Raw genomic sequence first — 9,183 nt, forward strand, 5'->3', positions numbered from 1 at the left:
CAACAATTCAAAAATCCTTTATAAATATATATATTGAATAATACTTCAACAAAATATGAATGTAAGTTCATAAACTGAACATCAAATCAAGTAGGGTATTCCATTCTTTACCATAAACCCAGAGTTTCCCCCATGCCATGATGGTTTGACCCTCACTAAAATGTCTGTCAAAAAGATCTGTGAAAAGTGTTGACAGCTAGTTTTTTTGTGGACATGTTCCATAAATATTGATGTTAAAGATTTATTTTTTTGTAAAGAAATGTTTAGAATTAAGTTCATGAATCCAGATGGATCTCTATTACAATCCCCAAAGAGGGCACTTTAAGTTGATGATTACTTCTATGTGTAGAAATCTTTATTTATAATTGAATCACTTGTTTATTTTTCAACAAGTTTTTAGTTATTTGTATATCTTTTTTTCCCTAATAGTTGAAGAAAGACTACTACAAATGAGCAATATTTTGCACTGTTATACAATTTAATAAATCAGAAACTGATGACAGTGCTGTATTTTACTTCTTTATCTCTTTTTTTCAACCAAAAATGCTTTGCTCTGATTAGGGGGTACTTGAATTAAAAAAATGTTCTCAGGGGGTACATCACTGAAAAAAGGTTGAGAACCACTGAACTAGAGTAAACATTTTTTTAACAATTGACATTTGTTTATTAAGGCGTGGCTCTGTTGGTAGAGTGGCTGTGCCAGCAATCGGAGGGTTGCTGGTTACTGGGGTTCAATCCCCACCTTCTACCATCCTAGTCACGTCCGTTGTGTCCTTGGGCAAGACACTTCACCCTTGCTCCTGATGGGTGCAGGTTAGCGCCTTGCATGGCAGCTCCGGCCGTGAATGTGTGTGTGAATGGGTGAATGTGGAAATACTGTCAAAGCGCTTTGAGTACCTTGAAGGTAGAAAAGCGCTATACAAGTATAACCCATTTATTATTTATTTATTGGATTTTTGACATATACAGCTCAGAAATATATTTAAACACATGTCAAATGTTCTTTTGTTCTCTCTCTTCCAAACAAGTAACTCACAAAAATGATATACAAAACACAAACAAAAAATACACAACACGCATCAGTTAAATAAGTAATTTTAAAAAATGATCTTTAATGACGGCAATGCAGCAACATATTTTACATTTACACGGGCGCAGTTTTCAGGAAAAGTAAAAAATGGAATAAGTGATGACATTTTGGCAGTGAACTGAGTTACTGTCGGGATTCAGGATTTTTAAAAAGTGTTTTTTACTATTTGGAAGTAAAGAAGACAAGGTCTGCGTCCTTTTGTAGTTATAATTATTTTTTCCCCCAATGTATGTTTAATTACCATTACATATGTGGGAAACAATCCATTCCACAATTGTAAAATTAGTAATGTTACTAACATTTAAAAAATAAAATGTTAACTGCAAAGCATTATTCATTACTTTCATTGTATTTATTACTGCATTTAGTAAGGCTTGTGAGAGGCTTCTTAGTTTTTTATTTGAATTATAAATGATTTGTTTCTGTAAATTGTATATCAATATTTACTTGTGTTACTTGGAGTGTTAAAGCCACAGTTAGAATGAGGTATCTATTTCTTTGTGTCGTACTTTTCCACTTTGAACTCGTCACAGCGTTGAATAAAGCAAGCGGTGTGGTGGACTAAGACTTTTGCACACAACTGTATTTGTGTTTTTCTGCACCGTCGACTTCTCATAAAAAGAACCGCTCCGCAATCTCCTGCACAAGCCAAAGTTCCTTGAATGCTCATCAATTTTGTATCAGGCAGAAAATGACAACTGTTGGATTATTACACCCGCTCAAGAATCTAAATGCCCTGATGAATATAAAGCACTTCCACATGAATCAATGTCCAAATACAAACCAAAGTAACTTTTTGTGGCTGTCCACCAGATAGAAGCGTTTGTACTTTCAAATGGAAATAGAAATCAGCTGTTTCAAGGTCGTCATAAAAGATGTACAGGCGATGTTTTAAAGCAGTGTTTCATAACCCCCTTTGTTCGGCCACGAGGGCCCCCTAGAGCAGTGGCCCCCAACCGCCGGGCCGCGGCCTGGTACCGGTCCGCGGACCGATTGGTACCGGGCCGCACAAGAAAAAATAAAAAATAAAAAATAAAAAAATTGTTTTTAATTGTTTTTATTTTTTATTAAATCAACATAAAAAACACAATATATAGATTATATATCAATATAGATCAATACAGTCTGCAGGGATACAGTCCTTAAGCACACATGATAGTATTTCTTTATGAAAAAAATAAAAAATAAATAAAAAATACAAAAAATACAAAAATACAAATTTTCAAGCGTTGACCGGTCCGCAGCTACATAAAGGTTGGGGACCACTGCCCTAGAGGGCTCCCAAAAAATTATCTATTTCTCAACTATAGTCCGTAAGGGCCGTTGTGGCACTCAGCTGTAATACACTTTTCCACCACTTGTGGCAGTAATGACAATATCAAACAAACAGAAGAAGTCTAGAGCAAAAGTCATAGAGAAGTTTCTTAAGAGCAAACATTATGACTAAAGGGATGACGCTGTATTTTCATTTGCCCTTTAAGTTTATTGAAACATTTTCATTATCATACATTATTAATTTAGTTATAATTTATCAATATGTAAATGTTTTTTTTCATCAGTTTTACCAGTCTCTTCTTATGTAGTATAAATACAGTTAAATATTTTATGGGATTAACACATGGATTCATATCATTTGACAAGGTAGTAAATTGTAAGTAGGTTAGATATAATTATTGAATATGATTAAAATCAAGGGTAAGATCGATAATTCAGTGGTAATATTTGAGTGGGCCCCGGTTCCCTCTGTAGTGGAAAAGTTGGACCCCCGAGGTCAAAAAGGTTAAAGGCCTACTGAAATGAATTTTTATTTATTTAAACGAGGATAGCAGATCCATTCTATGTGTCATACTTGATCATTTCGCGATATTGCCATATTTTTGCTGAAAGGATTTAGTAGAGAACATCGACGATAAAGTTTGCAACTTTTGATCGCTGATAAAAAAAGCCTTGCCTGTACCGGAAGTAGCGTGACGTCACAGGCTGAAGGGCTCCTCACATTTCCCCATTGTTTACATCAGCAGCGAGAGCGATTCGGACCGGGAAAGCGACAATTACCCCATTAATTTGAGCCAGGATGAAAGATTTGTGGATGAGGAAAGTGAGAGTGAAGGACTAGAGTGCAGTGCAGGACGTATCTTTTTTCGCTCTGACCGTAACTTAGGTACAAGGGCTCATTGGATTCCACACTTTCTCCTTTTTCTATTGTGGATCACAGATTTGTATTTTAAACCACCTCGGATACTATATCCTCTTGAAAATGAGAGTCGAGAACGCGAAATTGACATTCACAGTGACTTTTATCTCCACGACAATACATCGGCGAAGAACTTTAGCTACGGAGCTAACGTGATAGCATCGGGCTTAACTGCAGATAGAAACAAAAGATATAAACCCCTGACTGGAAGGATAGACAGAAAATCAACAATACTATTAAACCATGGACCTGTAACTACACGGTTAATGCTTTCCAGCCTGGCGAAGCTTAACAATGCTGTTGCTAACGACGCCATTGAAGCTAACTTAGCTACGGGACCTCACAGAACTATGCTAAAAACATTAGCTATCCACCTACGCCAGCCAGCCCTCATCTGCTCATCAACACCCGTGCTCACCTGCGTTCCAGCGATCGACGGAGCGACGAAGGACTTCACCCGATCATCGATGCGGTCGGCGGCTAGCGTCGGATAGCGCGTTTGCTATCCAAGTCAAAGTCCTCCTGGTTGTGTTGCTGCAGCCAGCCGCTAATACACCGATCCCACCTACAGCTTTCTTCTTTGCAGTCTTCATTGTTCATTAAACAAATTGCAAAAGATTCACCAACACAGATGTCCAGAATACTGTGGAATTTTGAGATGAAAACAGAGCTTTTTGTATTGGATACAATGGTGTCTGAATACTTCCGTTTCAACCATTGACGTCACGCGCATACGTCATCATACATAGACGTTTTCAACCGGAAGTTTCACAGGAAATTTAAAATTGCACTTTATAAGTTAACCCGGCCGTATTGGCATGTGTTGCAATGTCAAGATTTCATCATTGATATATAAACTATCAGACTGCGTGGTCGGTAGTAGTGGGTTTCAGTAGGCCTTTAAAACAGTGTTTCATAACCCCCATTGTTCGGCCACGAGCGCCCCCTAGAGGGCTCCCAAAAAATATCTACTTCTCAGCTATAGTCCGTATGGGCCGTCGCGGCACTCAGCTGTAATACCCCTTTCCACCACTTGTGGCAGTAATGACGATATCAAACAAACAGAAGAAGTCTAGAGCAAAGGTCATAGAGTAGTTTCTTAAGAGCAAAAATTATGACTAAAGTGATGAAGCTGTATTTTCATTTGCCCTTTAAGTTTATTGAAACATTTTCATTATTATTATATGTTTTTAATTTAGTTATAATTTATTAATATGTAAATGCATTTTTCATCAGTTTTACCAGTCTCTTCTTATGTAGTATAAATACAGTTAAATATTTTTTTGTGATTAACACATGGATTCATATAATTTGACAAGGTAGTAAATTGTAAGTAGGTTAGATATAATTATTGAATATGATTAAAATCAAGGGTAAGATCAATAATTCAGTGGGTCCCGGTTCCCTCTGTAGTGGAAAAGTTGGACCCAAGGTCAATAAGGTTAAGAACCCCTGTATTAGTATACACTGACTGGTCACTAGGTGTCAGTAACGTCACATGGATGTGCTTGCACATATACAGTAGGTCAATATCCCAATGTCATGACTGTGTGGGTTTCCTCCGGGTACTCCGGCTCATTCCCACCTCCAAAAGACATGGACCTGGTGATAGGTTGATTGGCAACACTAAATTGGCACTAGTGTGTGAATGTTGTCTATCTGTATTGGTCCTGAGATGAGGTGGGGACTTGTCCAGGGTGTACCCCGTCTTTTGCCGTATTAATCCTGTGCTAACTCAACAAACCATACAAACGGAGGTAGAGACTATTCAGGAGGGTTGAGTTACACACTGCGTTCACTTTTCAAATTTTTGACATTTTGGGGCAAAGGTGGTGCAAAATTATGACGTGTTCGAAGCATGAGACGTAAAATGGCAGGTTTTACGTTTCATTAGGATCGAAGGGGAGGAACCAAAGCCACATTTTCCGTTGTACCTCTTGCTTGGCCTCGGTATGAACCGTTTGATTGCCTAACAGAATTGCTCTTCTGACATCCGGTCAGTGACGTGCAGTCAGGGGAGGCAGGTGAGGCGGGGCCTCACGTGCCATCATGGAAAGAAAAAAAATGTAAAAAGAAAAACAATTTTTTAAAATTGTTATAATGTATGTATCCAGTGATTATACTATAAAGTTATTTTCCATTTAACTTCACCAGTTTTAGATTATTTTTATTCAATTCAATTCATTTTCACATTTGCCGTTCAAATACTGAGAAGAGACTTTCGGTGAGTCACCAGCCAGTTGAGGCACGTCACTGAGTTGAACCTCACCATGGATTGCGCAATGACTCGCCTAACTCCTGGCCTGCTGTGCAGTGAGACCGTATTGCTATATGAATTATATTATACATTTCCATAGTTTAGTTAGCTGATGTATATAATGTACAGTGTATTTTGTCAACAACTGTATGTGTGTAACGTATTTCTTGTGCTGAGCAATCATAAAACGGCTGCAAAAGACGTACTGTGTGAGGCTCGCAGTAATCCCGTCTCCTGGTGGTAGAGGGCGGTAGTGATCCCAGAGATCTTTCTTGCGATTACTCTTGGCTGCAGAAGAAGTGACAACAAGCAGCAACAGTTAGCAGCGATCGTTTATTTTTTCCTCTTGCCTGGACTATTAACATGGAGGATTACATATCTAAAATAAAACAGTTTTCTAAACTGGACTTTCAATCGAAGCAGGAGGTAATAGTTAAATTATCATCTCCATCGAGACTTTTAAAACTGAAGAAAGATAAGGAAGACTTTTATAAACAAGTTATCGATGCTTTTGTTCAAAAGGAGCTGCGCATGGACTTAATTTATAAGTAAAGGTAAGGCAAGGCAAGGCAAGGCAACTTTATTTGTATAGCGCTTTTCATACACAAGGCAGACTCAAAGTGCTTCACAGACAACAAAGTGAAATGAAAGAAAATAAAAGCAAAATTAAAATGCAGACAATAAAAATAAAAACAGTGCGGACGTTAAAAGTTAAAATATTAAAAGATTAAAAGATTTAGCTGAAAGCTAAGGTGAACATAAAAGTCTTCAGTCTCGTTTTAAAAGTAGTCAGAGTTGGGGAGAGTCTGACATCTTCAGGAAGTTTATTCCAGCTATTTGTTGCATAGTGACTGAATGATGCGCTCCCTTGATTTGAGTTTACTCTGGGAACCGCTAACAGAAGATCTTAGTGATCTAGAGGGCTTATATAGTGGGAGCATATCAGTGATATACTCCGGCCCTAGACCATGTAGTGATTTATATGTGAGCAGGAGGATTTTGAAATCAATTCTCTGATGTACAGGGAGCCAATGTAAGGATTTAAGAATTGGTGTAATGTGCTCACATTTTTTGGTCTTTGTTAGAACTCTAGCAGCAGCGTTCTGAACAAGTTTTTTTGGGAAGACCTGCAAGGAGACCATTACAATAGTCTAGCCTACTGGTAATAAAGGCATGTACAAGTTTTTCAAAGTTGTGAGCTGACATGAGCCCTCTAAGTCTTTTTACATTTTTGAGGTGATAGTAGGCCGATTTTGTTACTGATTTGATGTGACTGTCGAAATGTAAATCAGAATCTAAAATAACCCCTAGATTTCTGGCTTTATTTGAGGTTTTCAGGGACAGCGATTGAAGGTGTTGGACCACTTTAAACCTTTCTTTTTTAGCACCAAAAACAATTATCTCAGTTTTATCTTCATTTAGTTGTAGGAAATTTTGGCACATCCTGTGTTTGACTTGCTCAATGCACTGGTACATAAAATCTATGGGACGATAGTCATTTGGTGATAGCGCTACAAGACCATAATAACGTTTTTTTTTTAGTAATGTGCTTTTTTGTGTGCTACAGTTTGTATGTGTAAAGTTAAAGTTAAGTTAAAGTACCAATGATTGTCACACACACACTAGGTGTGGTGAAATTTGTCCTCTGCATTTGACCCATCCCTTGATCACCCCCTGGGAGGTGAGGGGAGCAGTGGGGAGCAGTGGGCAGCAGCGGCACCGCGCCCGGGGATCATTTTTGGTGATTTAACCCCCAATTCCAACCCTTGATGCTGAGTGCCAAGCAGGGAACAATGCTGGTATGAGCTTTTAAACATAACCCGTTAACTGCTGCCAATCAAATGGTGAATAAGATACTCTTTAGGGTTCATACGTTTGTAAATCTGACTGTGATGAAGTCAGTGCCTCACCAGCCATGAACCTCACCGCACGTCACTGCATCCGGTGGACACATTTAGAACAGCAGTTGCTTTCATTAAAAAAAAATTCAGCTAATTTTTATACTATGCAAACTCATCTTGTGGGCCGCGGCCGCAGGTCAAATAAAACCTGTTAAGGCCAGCAGATCGTACGTTTGACACCCTGAAATAAAAGGTACATATAAAAGAATAGTCTTTCATTAGATGAACCAGAACAAAGATACAAATGTGCAACTTTTTTAACATAAAAAAAAAAGCTAAACCAAATTTTGTTAGGTCTTCAGCTCTGGCGTCGAAGTAAAAGTCGTAATAAAGTTTTTGTATGTAAACCTGAAGAAGGATTGTTGACCTTTTTCTAGAGGAGAGCGACACCTCACCAAGGCCAATGGCGGGATTCAGCCAGACAGAGCACGCAATGAAGCACTTAGCGCCGTGTCTGATAGCATCACGTCCTCAATGGAGAAACATCCTAAAATCTATTTGTCTTCTGCATAGAGAGGATACCTTTTGGTCACGGATAATTTCTCTATATGTACCAGTCGGGGAAGAGGCGCAAGCTGTTCCAAGTCATGACCCGGGGTGGACCACTCTTCTCTGCATAGCTGGAGACGTCTCTGTATTGCCGACTTGTCTACCAATTGTCTACTAATTGTACTCATCTGCGGCCCCTTCCCAAGGTTTTCCCAGTTTAATAATAATAATAATAATTACCTTTATTGTCTCTGAGGAGAAATTTGTCTTGGACATCAAGACACAGCGTTTTACATACATACACACATACATACATACAGTTCATCCAACAATACAGTGACGACAGTGAACAGTGCACAGGTATATCAGTTGGTTATGAGATCACACATTACATTCCCCCATATTGCACTACCCCAATATTGCACTCCTTATTATTGCGTCCGATTATTACAGTAGTTTTCTGTTGCTAAGTGCTTTGACAGCCAGTGGAACAAAGGAAAATCTATACCTGTTCAGTTTGTATGTTGCTGTTCTGTACCATTTACCATTTGGCATAAACGCAATTTTACTATGAAGTATGTGGTGTGGGTCACGGGTGATTTTAAGAGAACTGCTTCCTCACGGTCTTGTCGAATATTTCTTGAAGGGAACAAGGGGGCTGCATGCCAATTATTTTACCAGCCCTCTTGATAAGGTTTTGAAGTTGGGTTTTGAGTTTGACAGACAGATTTCTAAACCATGTGGAGATGCCATAACGGATTCAATATTTGCCTTATAGAACAAAATCATGATGTTGCTTGCCTCACTGTGGACCGTGAGCCTCCTTAGAAATTGCAGGCGCTGGTTAATACGGAAACAAACAGAGTCAACTTGGTTGGCCCAAGTTAACTGGGAATCAAAACAAATACCCAAGTACTTAAAGGAGGACACCTGCTCCACTCTCTCCCCATGGATAATGATCGGGCTGTGATCCTCCACAGATTTGGGATAAAAAACCATCTCCTTCGTTTTTTTACATTTAAAATCAGATTTTTCTCCTCACACCACCTCACAGCCCTTTCTTTAGACTTTTGTAGTTTTTCCTTGCCCGGATGTGGATTCGGATCGGGGATGTCATTGTGATTTGTGAAGCCTTTTGAGGCACTTTGTCAGGCTTGTCCCTGACAGTTTAGTTATGTTTTGGTTTTTCCTCTGTCATTTCCTGTCAGCGCTCTTATTTTGGTTAGTTCCCGTTTGTCTCTCTGAGTGCTGT

Source organism: Entelurus aequoreus, linkage group LG08 (assembly GCF_033978785.1).
Source record: "Entelurus aequoreus isolate RoL-2023_Sb linkage group LG08, RoL_Eaeq_v1.1, whole genome shotgun sequence".
Taxonomy (NCBI): Eukaryota; Metazoa; Chordata; class Actinopteri; order Syngnathiformes; family Syngnathidae; genus Entelurus; species Entelurus aequoreus.